The sequence below is a fragment of the Salmo salar genome, chromosome 20, assembly GCF_965601325.2.
Source record: "Salmo salar chromosome 20, fSalSal1, whole genome shotgun sequence".
Classification (NCBI taxonomy): Eukaryota; Metazoa; Chordata; class Actinopteri; order Salmoniformes; family Salmonidae; genus Salmo; species Salmo salar.
In genome coordinates this window covers 72,895,834-72,900,290 of record NC_138310.1, presented here as the reverse complement: position 1 = coordinate 72,900,290, position 4,457 = coordinate 72,895,834, and the positions used below count along the sequence as shown (strand labels likewise).

At 41.4% G+C, this 4,457-nt stretch overlaps 1 long non-coding RNA gene across 2 annotated transcripts in view; it reads right to left on the bottom strand.

Annotated features, from left to right (window-relative positions):
- The window catches only part of LOC145862452 (uncharacterized), a 28,139-nt gene that overhangs the window by 5,973 nt on the left and 17,709 nt on the right, over positions 1 to 4,457 (bottom strand). The gene's annotated exons all lie outside the window — the stretch shown is intronic.

The window sequence follows — 4,457 nt, the reverse complement described above, 5'->3', positions numbered from 1 at the left end:
CCATTCTGCCAACTTTGTCTTCATTTCAGCTCTGAGTCAAGAATAACACATTGGTTAGTCAGATAAAAATGCTATAGGCCTACTTAGCAGTGTGAGGAAACCATAGAAGGATTAGGATTGGGGAATGACTAGTTCCCTCCTGGCGGCCAAAGCCGTTTGATCTCCTACTCTAATATCTGCGTCGCTAATTGAGGATCGAGGCCTGCAAGTGTTTGATGACATTACTACAGCAGCCCATTAATAATGCACAATATTTAAAGATCACATATTTCCGTCCCATAATGACAGATTATTGTAATTATTGTGTACAGCTGTTGCAGTTTGGCTATTACGAGTGACCGGACCCTCCTTGCACCCAATTTTCTCTTCTTTTTAAAGCATCAGGTCATTTCCTTGTGTTGTAGACACCCTTCAAACTATTGCCGTTGTACTTATGTGCAATTGTATAATCCACCATTTGCATAGGCTACTTGGACCACAAAGGAAATATTCTGTAGACTTCTTGTGTGTTTTGTGAAGTCTATACGCCATCCTTTCCTCTTGTAATGATCCACCTGCTATCCCAACCAAGCCTTGCCAATTCATTGAGCTTATTACAATAGTCAGTTGGTTCCTTGAGCTATTAATTGATTTGCAATATAGCCTAAGCAAATCTATCTTGTGCGTCTGGCTTCAAGCCGCATCATTCCGGTGCACCGCGCAACATGCCTTCTCTCCACTCAGGTGTTGTTACACAATACCGCCTTTTGGTGCCGCTAGAACACAAAGAAAGCAGCTCTGCGGCATGTTGTGTGTGATATTCAGGTTGCTGAAAATTTGAAATGTTGCGAAATCGAGACAGATTGCGCAATGGTGGGTGTATGGTATTGGACAGGTAGGACAATAGGTATCAAAGGACGGTGAAAGGGGTATAGAGGAGAAAAACACAATGAGCTTCTACATTAAAAAAATTAGGGGTTCAACAAGGGTCCTTCTAATGTCCTCAAAGTTCCCTGAAGAACCTTAGGGTTCTTGGCACTGAAATATTGCCACAAAAGGTTCTTCCAAGAACCCCATAGGAGGTGGGGTTAATCGAGGAACCTCTTTAGTTATTGGGGGTTCTTGCAGGAACCTAACTGACCACCTTAAACAGTTTGATTTGAATTTGATAAGACAGTAGGTGCAGGCACTTAACTGAAACATGTAAAGATCTCCTAAATGTAAGATAAGGATTCTCCTTTTATGATGATACCATCGATCTTTTCATATTTATGCAAATAGCTGTGTTATGTCACACTTTCTCCCTTTTTAGAAATTCTGAAAATGGCCAATTCAATTTATAGGAATCAACAAAGAGGTAAGAATATGTAACAATATGTTAAAGCTGCCTTGGGTGCAGATTACTGAATGGCTGGCTCACTTATTTACATGTGTCTGCAGGTGTACTGACCAGGAGGCACACAAAGGTATATATCATTGGTATTGGTTTGTCTCATAATGTTATGCAGATCACATGTATCATCTACAAATAATTTGAATGAATGGTTTCTCTAAAACCTTATAGGACTCTGCCACAGCAGCCATCTTCCTCCTCCCTTACCTCTTCAATGAAAATCCCAGAGGCATCTACATTATGGACAAGGTATGAAAATCGTTGTCAAAAGTCACCTGTTCGATCACCATGCACTGCAAAATCATTCTGGCTATGGATAACCTACAGACGCCATCAACATGCCAGAGGACTATTGGACTTGGGGCTAGGAGGATACCTTTTTTTATGCTGCTTTGCCTCTAACATCAACACTGACAACTAAAAGATTGTGTTATTATTGTTATTTTTGCTGATTATTACTAATAAAAATGAACACAAAAACATTCTTTGTGGAACCATTAATGGGGGTTTTAAAGGGTTCTTTGAAGAACTTATAGGGGTTCCCCCACAGTTTCAAAAACTCCTAAATGCTCCTCCAGCAACCTTTTATTTTTAGTGTGTTTGTCTATCGTGCTGTGTAGGTCTGAACAGCCGTGATCTCATCATATGAATAGGCCTACTTTGGCATATTTTATTACATTAAAGCCTTATTCTAAAATTGATTAAAAGTGTTCTTTAGCCTAATTAATCTACACACAATACCCCATAATGACAAAGCAAAAAAAAATGTTTTGAAATGTTTGCAAACTGAAATTTCACATTTACATAAGTATTCAGACCCTTTACTAAGTACTTTGTTGAAGCACCTTTTGCAGCAATTAATGCCTCAAGTCTTCTTGGATATGACACTACAAGCCTGGCACACCTGTATTTGGGGAGTTCCTCGCATTTTTCTCTGCAGATCCTCTCAAGCTCTGTCAGGTTTGATGGGAAGCGTCACTGCATAGCTATTTTCAGGTCTTTCCAGAGATGTTCGATTGGTACAAGTCCAGGCTCTGGCTGGGCCACTCAAGGACATTCAGAGACTTGTCCCAAAGCCACTCCTGCGTTGTCTTGGCTGTGTGCTTAGGGTTGTTGTCCTGTTGGAAGGTGAACCTTCGTCCCAGTCTGAGGTCCTGAGCACTCTGGAGCAGGTTTTCATCAAAGATCTCTCTGTACTTTGCTCCGTTCATCTTTCCCTCAAACCTGACTAGTCTCCCAGTCCCTGACGCTGAAAAACATCCCCACAGCATGATGCTGCCACCACCATGCTTCACTGTAGGGATGGTGCCAGGTTTCCTCCAGACGTGACACTTGGCTTTCAGGCCAAAGAGTTCAATCTTTGCTTCATCAGACCAGAGAATCTTGTTTCTCGTGGTCTGAGAGTCCTTTAGGTACCTTTTGGTAAACTCCAAATGGGCTGTCATGTGCCTTTTACTGAGGAGTGGCTTCTGTCTGGCCACTCTACCATAAAGGCCTGATTGGTGGAGTGCTGCAGAGATGGTTGTCCTTCTGGAAGGTTCTCCCCTCTCCACAGAGGAACTCTGGAGCTCTGTCAGAGTGACCATTGGCTGCTTGGTCACGTCTTTGACCAAGGCCCTTCTCCCCTGATTGCTCAGTTTGGCGGGCCAGCTCTAGGAAGTGTCTTGGTTTTAAAAATGACAGAGGCCACTGTATTCTTGGGGACCTTCAAAACTGCAGAAATGTTTTGGTACCCTTCCCCAGATCTGTGCCTCGACACAATCCTGTCTCGGAGCTCTACGGACAATTCCTTTGACCTCATGGCTTGGTTTTTGCTCTGACAGGCACTGTCAACTGTGGGACCTTATATAGACAGGTGTGTGCCTTCCCAAATAATGTCCAATCAATTGAATTTACCACAGGTGGACTCCAATCAAGTTGAAGAACCACCTCAAGGATGATTAATGGAAACAGGATGGACCTGAGCTCAATTTCAAGTCTCATAGCAAAAGGTCTGAATACAAACACTACCAGTCAAAAGTTTTTAAACACCTACTCATTCAATTGTTTTCTTTATTTTTACTATTTTCTACACTGTAGAATAATAGTGAAGACATCAAAAGTATGAAGTAGTAACCAAAAAAGTGTTCAAATTTTTGATTCTTCAAAGTAGCCACCCTTTGCCTTGATGACAGCTTTGCACACTCCAAACTTTTGACTGGTACTGTATATAAATAAGGTATTTATGTTTTTTATTTTTAATACATCTGCTTTATCACTATGGCGTATTGTGTGTAGATTGATGAGGACATTTTTTTATTTAATTTTAGAATAAGGCTGTAAAGTAACACAATGTGGAAAAAGTCAAGGGGTCTGAATTCTTTCCGAATGCACTGTACATCCCTTTGCCGAGTATAAAGCAAGGCTAAGTAGGTTCTATAGGCTAAGCAAAATGCCCCAATAAAGCCCTTTCTGGGGAGTTTTTCCTAGCCAAGAGCTTCTACATCTGCATTGCTCTCTGGGGTTTTAGGTACGGTTTCTGTATAAGCACTTTGTGACAACTGCTGTTGTAAAAAGGGCTTTATAAATAAATGTGATTGATTGATAGCCTAACCATGTCAATGTACGATCTTTACCACATGCCGGCTGGCCGTAGAACTGTCTTTTCACACACTGAATAATGAAGGAAGGGGTAGGGGGGTTCTTGTCCGTAAGATGTCGGCACAAATAGGATAATAACGTAAATGTACTCCTGATTCCGGATTATTTCATGAAAGACTGCGTTTTGGGGAAAATGCCTAAGTGTTGCATTTTGAAGGGAAGGCAATTTTAAGCTTTCATCTTTAAAAGCTATACTTGTAACGTTTTAATCACGCCTTGCATCTTTAACTAGACCCTACCCACAGGAGTTGAGTTAGATCAATGCGTTCAGTTTAATAAATTGCAATAAGTTATCTCAGTGGGCTATCAGAGGCCCTCACTGAAATCGCATCTGCTGAGAAATGCAACTTTTAATTGAGAACATCAATCCCGAGTTAATTCTCTCTCCACTTCTAGCCCCTCACCCTTTATGAAATAGGCTGGTCCTTACACCGTGACATCCTCC